The 8818-nt window shown below is 32.1% G+C and overlaps 2 long non-coding RNA genes across 2 annotated transcripts; both read left to right on the forward strand.

Annotated features, from left to right (window-relative positions):
- Positions 1–1675: 1675 nt before the first annotated feature.
- LOC143048999 (uncharacterized) lies at positions 1676–3804 on the forward strand. The gene is made up of 3 exons (XR_012969984.1): positions 1676–1790; positions 2533–2601; positions 3361–3804. It is a non-coding gene; the product is annotated as an uncharacterized LOC143048999 (long non-coding RNA).
- Positions 3805–3873: 69 nt separating this feature from the next.
- LOC143049000 (uncharacterized) lies at positions 3874–6037 on the forward strand. The gene is made up of 3 exons (XR_012969985.1): positions 3874–3988; positions 4731–4799; positions 5559–6037. It is a non-coding gene; the product is annotated as an uncharacterized LOC143049000 (long non-coding RNA).
- Positions 6038–8818: the final 2781 nt, after the last annotated feature.

Genomic DNA, 8818 nt, shown 5'->3' on the forward strand with positions numbered 1-8818 from the left:
AAAACAAACATGTACATGTATTAAGAAAATCATGAATTACTATTTTTAATACACACGAGCAAAACACTAGATATTGACATTTCTCAGTGAAAAGGGGGGAGGGTCAAACCTTCTTGAAAACAATATTGCTATTCAACTATTAAGCTAGTTAGCTACTACTCATTGCTTCTAATATAAACGGTTTAAATGAAGGTGGCTAAGCAACAAGGGAGAAGATTTTTTCTTTCTTTGCGATAAAACTTTCAAAAGTTAGATTTTTCTCTCTCTATAATACTTATGTATTTAAATTAAATGATAACACAACCTGAGTAAATTTTTTGTCTTATTTCAGTTCCAGACATATCATTACTTTTTTACATGAGATGGCAAACTAAAGGTTTTAAAAAGTCCTGAATAACTGGTAAGCATTTTGTTTTATTAGGCAAGCTCTAAATTATTTATTTATGGTATTTGTGCAATTGAAATTACAGTCGGTATGCTAGAAATATGCTAATATGAAAACTGTTGCTATGGTCTTGATATTAAATGAAAAGGCTTGGTTACTGATCTTTTCGACTCGATATTTCGAGTTAAATCTTGCGGCAACTGTTTCCCATGTAACACTGCAAACTATATTTAGCACTATTTTGATCTGTCCTTATTTAATGACGCCATAATACATGTGATGTTACAATGTTTCCTTTAAAACCTCATGTGGATTTTTCACTGATAAAAGTTTTCACTGAAATACATGTAAAAAGCCTTTTTTTCTCAAATAGAATTATGTGAAGGACAAGTTTTGAAAATTTGCACTTCATTGCACTCTAATTACATGATAAGAATGAATTTCTCAGTAGTTTCGAGTGGTTTCCACAGTATTAGATACCAGATGTCCACCAGTAAGAATAATTATTTTGGTGTTTTTTTTTTTTATAAAATCTACATTTTTGCATAATTTCTCTGTCAAAATGCACTTTTAGACACAAGAAAATGTTATGGAATGCTTGAACAGGGTCTGTGTATTGTAATTTAAGGTTATCATCAGAAGTTTTGTCCTTGTTTTGAATAGTGAAGGTATACTGGAAGAAATTAATTATACATACACATTGTATTAATAATAAATGAATATAGCGATAAAAGTGTCATTGCCATATAGTGCTGAAACGACTTTAATTTTTTTCAGAAATGGACAAAAATACACAGATTTATTCAGAATGTCATACCGATGAAGATCACCTTAAAATATTTGGAAAAATCAGAACTATGGATTTCAATATGGGTCAATATCCCTAATGCGCCTTGAAATGAGGAACTCAAAAGTCACGTGTAAACAAAAAATCTCTGTGTAGTGATATTTGACACATTTCTATGATAAACAAATGACTGAGCTGAACCATTTGTGTTAATTTAGAAAGAAAGGGAACACAGAATAAATGTGTCAAAACTATGGAGCCATTAAATGTGTTCAAAGTATTAAATTTTTAAAGAACTTATTGTGTCAAAAATGGGATTTTTTACCATGAGGAGCCACATCGCAAAAGGATACTCGGGGTTTGCTAATTTACGGAAAAATGAATCACACTTCGTACCCCGAAAATTTAACCACATGTGTAAAAATGTCTCAGCTTCGAAACAAGCCATCATACATTAACAAGTTTATGATATGGGCTGAACAACAGAAGAAAACGTTACCATTACCGCCTATGTAGAAACAATTGCGCATATTGCCCCAAGATATCTTCTAACAAAAGATCCAGAGATATCTTAAGATGATTTCACCTTGTACACCACAGAAAATTGTGAAAATGATGGTTAGTATTTATTTATTTATACCTAGTTATCATAAACAGTTTAAGATAAATATTTTTGATAAAGATCAGCCAAAAGGCAGTGAAATTTTCGCTTTTAAAATGCATTACTGGCACGGGGCTGAACACTTTTTTTTAGGCACAATCATAACTTTGTTTACCCCCGAGAGATCCGAAAGGAATTGTTTACTTAATTGAAAAAGGAAAGAAATAACTTACATGTAATATTATTAAATTGTAAGTAAACATGACACAATATAGTCTTGGTTATGTAATTATCACTCTGGTCTACAGGAATAACTGACAATCAAGGGAGATAACACACTTCACACGAGTAAAGTGAGATACATCATCACATGTGCTTTTATCCAATGATTTGACCCTGGTCAGTAGATATCATATGCAAATAAACAGAAAACAAACATGTACATGTATTAAGAAAATCATGAATTACTATTTTTAATACACACGAGCAAAACACTAGATATTGACATTTCTCAGTGAAAAGGGGGGAGGGTCAAACCTTCTTGAAAACAATATTGCTATTCAACTATTCAGTTAGTTAGCTACTACTCATTGCTTCTAATATAAACGGTTTAAATGAAGGTGGCTAAGCAACAAGAGAGAAGATTTTTTCTTTCTTTGCGATAAAACTTTCAAAAGTTAGATTTTTCTCTCTCTATAATACTTATGTATTTAAATTAAATGATAACACAACCTGAGTAAATTTTTTGTCTTATTTCAGTTCCAGACATATCATTACTTTTTTACATGAGATGGCAAACTAAAGGTTTTAAAAAGTCCTGAATAACTGGTAAGCATTTTGTTTTATTAGGCAAGCTCTAAATTATTTATTTATGGTATTTGTGCAATTGAAATTACAGTCGGTATGTTAGAAATATGCTAATATGAAAACTGTTGCTATGGTCTTGATATTAAATGAAAAGGCTTGGTTACTGATCTTTTCGACTCGATATTTCGAGTTAAATCTTGCGGCAACTGTTTCCCATGTAACACTGCAAACTATATTTAGCACTATTTTGATCTGTCGTCATTTAATGACGCCATAATACATGTGATCTTACAATGTTTCCTTTAAAACCTCATGTGGATTTCTCACTGATAAAAGTTTTCACTGAAATACATGTAAAAAGCCTTTTTTTCTCAAATAGAATTATGTGAAGGACAAGTTTTGAAAATTTGCACTTCATTGCACTCTAATTACATGATAAGAATGAATTTCTCAGTAGTTTCGAGTGGTTTCCACAGTATTAGATACCAGATGTCCACCAGTAAGAATAATTATTTTGGTGTTTTTTTTTATAAAATCTACATTTTTGCATAATTTCTCTGTCAAAATGCACTTTTAGACACAAGAAAATGTTATGGAATGCTTTAACAGGGTCTGTGTATTGTAATTTAAGGTTATCATCAGAAGTTTTGTCCTTGTTTTGAATAGTGAAGGTATACTGGAAGAAATTAATTATACATACACATTGTATTAAAAATAAATGAATATATTGATAAAAGTGTCATTGCCATATAGTGCTGAAACGACTTTAATTTTTTTCAGAAATGGACAAAAATACACAGATTTATTCAGAATGTCATACCGATGAAGATCACCTAAAAATATTTGGAAAAATCAGAACTATGGATTTCAATATGGGACAATATCCCTAATGAGCCTTGAAATGAGGAACTCAAAAGTCACGTGTAAACAAAAAATCTCTGTGTAGTGATATTTGACACATTTCTATGATAAACAAATGACTGAGCTGAACCATTTGTGTTAATTTAGAAAGAAAGGGAACACAGAATAAATGTGTCAAAACTATGGAGCCATTAAATGTGTTCAAAGTATTAAATTTTTAAAGAACTTATTGTGTCAAAAATGGGATTTTTTACCATGAGGAGCCACATCGCAAAAGGATACTCGGGGTTTGCTAATTTACGGAAAAATGAATCACACTTCGTACCCCGAAAATTTAACCACATGTGTAAAAATGTCTCAGCTTCGAAACAAGCCATCATACATTAACAAGTTTATGATATGGGCTGAACAACAGAAGAAAACGTTACCATTACCGCCTATGTAGAAACAATTGCGCATATTGCCCCAAGATATCTTCTAACAAAAGATCCAGAGATATCTTAAGATGATTTCACCTTGTACACCACAGAAAATTGTGAAAATGATGGTTAGTATTTATTTATTTATACCTAGTTATCATAAACAGTTTAAGATAAATATTTTTGATAAAGATCAGCCAAAAGGCAGTGAAATTTTCGCTTTTAAAATGCATTACTGGCACGGGGCTGAACACTTTTTTTTAGGCACAATCATAACTTTGTTTACCCCCGAGAGATCCGAAAGGAATTGTTTACTTAATTGAAAAAGGAAAGAAATAACTTACATGTAATATTATTAAATTGTAAGTAAACATGACACAATATAGTCTTGGTTATGTAATTATCACTCTGGTCTACAGGAATAACTGACAATCAAGGGAGATAACACACTTCACACGAGTAAAGTGAGATACATCATCACATGTGCTTTTATCCAATGATTTGACCCTGGTCAGTAGATATCATATGCAAATAAACAGAAAACAAACATGTACATGTATTAAGAAAATCATGAATTACTATTTTTAATACACACGAGCAAAACACTAGATATTGACATTTCTCAGTGAAAAGGGGGGAGGGTCAAACCTTCTTGAAAACAATATTGCTATTCAACTATTCAGTTAGTTAGCTACTACTCATTGCTTCTAATATAAACGGTTTAAATGAAGGTGGCTAAGCAACAAGAGAGAAGATTTTTTCTTTCTTTGCGATAAAACTTTCAAAAGTTAGATTTTTCTCTCTCTATAATACTTATGTATTTAAATTAAATGATAACACAACCTGAGTAAATTTTTTGTCTTATTTCAGTTCCAGACATATCATTACTTTTTTACATGAGATGGCAAACTAAAGGTTTTAAAAAGTCCTGAATAACTGGTAAGCATTTTGTTTTATTAGGCAAGCTCTAAATTATTTATTTATGGTATTTGTGCAATTGAAATTACAGTCGGTATGTTAGAAATATGCTAATATGAAAACTGTTGCTATGGTCTTGATATTAAATGAAAAGGCTTGGTTACTGATCTTTTCGACTCGATATTTCGAGTTAAATCTTGCGGCAACTGTTTCCCATGTAACACTGCAAACTATATTTAGCACTATTTTGATCTGTCGTCATTTAATGACGCCATAATACATGTGATCTTACAATGTTTCCTTTAAAACCTCATGTGGATTTCTCACTGATAAAAGTTTTCACTGAAATACATGTAAAAAGCCTTTTTTTCTCAAATAGAATTATGTGAAGGACAAGTTTTGAAAATTTGCACTTCATTGCACTCTAATTACATGATAAGAATGAATTTCTCAGTAGTTTCGAGTGGTTTCCACAGTATTAGATACCAGATGTCCACCAGTAAGAATAATTATTTTGGTGTTTTTTTTTATAAAATCTACATTTTTGCATAATTTCTCTGTCAAAATGCACTTTTAGACACAAGAAAATGTTATGGAATGCTTTAACAGGGTCTGTGTATTGTAATTTAAGGTTATCATCAGAAGTTTTGTCCTTGTTTTGAATAGTGAAGGTATACTGGAAGAAATTAATTATACATACACATTGTATTAAAAATAAATGAATATATTGATAAAAGTGTCATTGCCATATAGTGCTGAAACGACTTTAATTTTTTTCAGAAATGGACAAAAATACACAGATTTATTCAGAATGTCATACCGATGAAGATCACCTAAAAATATTTGGAAAAATCAGAACTATGGATTTCAATATGGGACAATATCCCTAATGAGCCTTGAAATGAGGAACTCAAAAGTCACGTGTAAACAAACAATCTCTGTGTAGTGATATTTGACACATTTCTATGATAAACAAATGACTGAGCTGAACCATTTGTGTTAATTTAGAAAGTAAGGGAACACAGAATAAATGTGTAAAAACTATGGAGCCATTAAATGTGTTCAAAGTATTAAATTTTTAAAGAACTTATTGTGTCAAAAATGGGATTTTTTACCATGAGGAGCCACATCGCAAAAGGATACTCGGGGTTTGCTAATTTACGGAAAAATGAATCACACTTCGTACCCCGAAAATTTAACCACATGTGTAAAAATGTCTCAGCTTCGAAACAAGCCATCATACATATACAAGTTTATGATATGGGCTGAACAACAGAAGAAAACGTTATCATTACCGCCTATGTAGAAACAATTGCGCATTTCTTAATTTGTACCAAAAATTGTTCATACAATGCAAATTTGTGTCTATTTTTTTTTTACTTTAATGGGCCTTTAAGACGAAAATTATGTTCATTTAAATTGACAACTTGTTCAAGATTCAGAGACTATAATCTGAATAGATTCTTGATATTTTTTGTTGCTATCTCTTTTTTTTTACAATTCGTTTTTTGATTAATACGGTAAAACTAATTTGACATACATTATCATTTAGTATACATCAGAAATCTGTTATAGTCATTGTTTTCTATGAAACACATAGTGTACTAATGTACGTTTTTGATTGAGTTAAGCCTGCCAATTGATATTTATCGTGAGTTTTCTATGTTGTGATGTTATGCTATTGTTTCAGAAAGAGGGAGAAAGTTTGGATCCATTAAAACGTTTAATCCCGCTGCAAATGTTTGCACCTGTCCTAAGTCAGGAATCTGATGTACAGTAGTTGTCGTTTGTTTATGTAATTTATACGTGTTTCTCGTTTATCATTTTTTCATTTTATAAAGATTAGACCGTTGGTTTTCCCGTTTGAATGGTTTTACACTAGTAATTTTGGGGCCCTTTATAGCTTGTTGTTCGGTGTGAGCCAAGGCTCCGTGTTGAGGCTATACATTGACCTATAATGGTTTACTTTTTTAAATTGTTATTTGGATGGAGAGTTGTCTCATTGGCACTTATACCACATCTTCCTATATCTAATCATTTTGATTGATCTTTCAGTTTAGAATAGGGGGTAAAGGATGAAAAGGACACATGTAAAAAGGTATGGTATAGTTGCCAATAAGACAATTCTCCACAATACGTGACAATAGATTAACAATAATAGGTCACCGTACTTCCTTCACCATAAGTAAAATCAGTACTGTATTGTCGGCTATCAAAGGACCCAAAATGTCAAATGTTAAACAATCCAAACGAAAAAACTGACATCTTTGTTTACTTACAAATGAATAAACAAACGACTAGTATGAAGCAATAAACGACAAACACTGAATTACAGGCTATTAACTTCGAATAAGATTATAAAGTATGTGGTGGGGTCAAACTAGTTTGAAGGCGCCAACCCATCCCTAACCTGGAACAGTGGTGCGATAGCACAACATAAAACAAACTAAAAACTAGTTGCAAAGGGCTTAACCCATCAGATGGATACAAAGCAGAATATCATCGAACAAAACACAGAGTGGATGTAAACGGATACATATACATTGCTACAAAAAAAAAGAAGTACAGATCTGAGAGTACTTGCAGTTACTGACAGCTAGTTCAAAGCCAATTACAACTTGTATAAAAATCATGCATCTAAGACTTAAGTATCAATCAGTACACATCCAACAACCAATGGATTTACTGTAAATACGTCATTAACAGTTACAGAAAATCATGACCTTGCGCAATGCCAATATACAGGCATCGAAAGATTGTAGAGCCATGAATGTGCTTCTGAATATAAAAATGATATTTAGTCTGATATTAATTCACTTATAACAGTATCAAACTAATACCAATGAAAACAGCATTCAAAGATATATTTATAGCGTTAGATTGACACACTTTTACAATGAATTTTTTTTTTAGGAATGATAAGTTTATCCGGATCGTGTCTCAATTTCCGAACTCGGTAAACAACATCTCCACAAAAATGAGGATGTGCTATTCCGTTTGAAATAAGTTACATCCATACTTCCAAACTTCCCGTCCTGTCTGTTCTTCTAAATGCATACAACACATTTGCCTTGTTTAATTAAGTTAGAAGATAAATGAGGCTTTCTCTTGCGCATTTGAACTTCTTCAATGTCGAAGGCTTTGTGCATACAAATGTACTAAGTACAACATCACAAAAAAGGGGGGGGGATATCGAAAGGGCATCTGATCCCTACAGCTAAAGATGACTACGTTACATTCCAACTGAACTTCAACTTTTACCAAGGTAAATCTCGTTTAGTTTAGGAATTTAACCACGTCATCCCGTTTCCGGGACCTGATGAGACTTCAAAGAGCACAAGCCCTGACTATGCGGTATGGGCTTTGTTCATTGTTGAAAGCCGTACGGTGACCTATAGTTGTTAATGTCTGTGTCCTTATGGTATCTTGTGGACAGTTGTCTAATTGGCAATCATACCACATCATCTATTTATGTTTGAATTTTTCATGTATTGTCACAAGAAAAAAAGAGCGAAAAAGCTCACACGTTCACTGTTGATCGAACAGTTTTACTAGAAGATTAAAGAACCTAAGTAAGCGCATTTACATACCCCACATTGTCATTGGAGAAATAAAACAAGTGTAAAAAAAAAAGAAATTGTATAAGAAAAAAATGAATCATAATTTCCTGTACATTGAAGCAAATAAGTTCAAAGAGGCGTAACGCCTAAAAAAATGAATCGTAATTTTCTGTCGATATGCACATCTACATAGTATGTCCTTATTATCTAAAATGTTTTCATTCAATCTGTTGTGTGGTTTCAGAGGAGTCATGATGACAAACTGTTGCAGTAGTACATTAAATCAAGTAAGCTTAAACGGACGCAACTCCCAGAAAAAAATTGAATCGTTATTTTCTGTCGATATGCACATCTACATAGTACGTCCTTATTATCTAAAAAGGTTTCATGAAATTCTGTTGTGTTGTTTCGGAGGAGTTTCGATGACAAACGGTTGCAGTAGTACACTGAAGAAAATAAGTTCAAAGGGGCGTAACTACT

The sequence above is a fragment of the Mytilus galloprovincialis genome, chromosome 10, assembly GCF_965363235.1.
Source record: "Mytilus galloprovincialis chromosome 10, xbMytGall1.hap1.1, whole genome shotgun sequence".
In the NCBI taxonomy this organism is placed as follows: domain Eukaryota; kingdom Metazoa; phylum Mollusca; class Bivalvia; order Mytilida; family Mytilidae; genus Mytilus; species Mytilus galloprovincialis.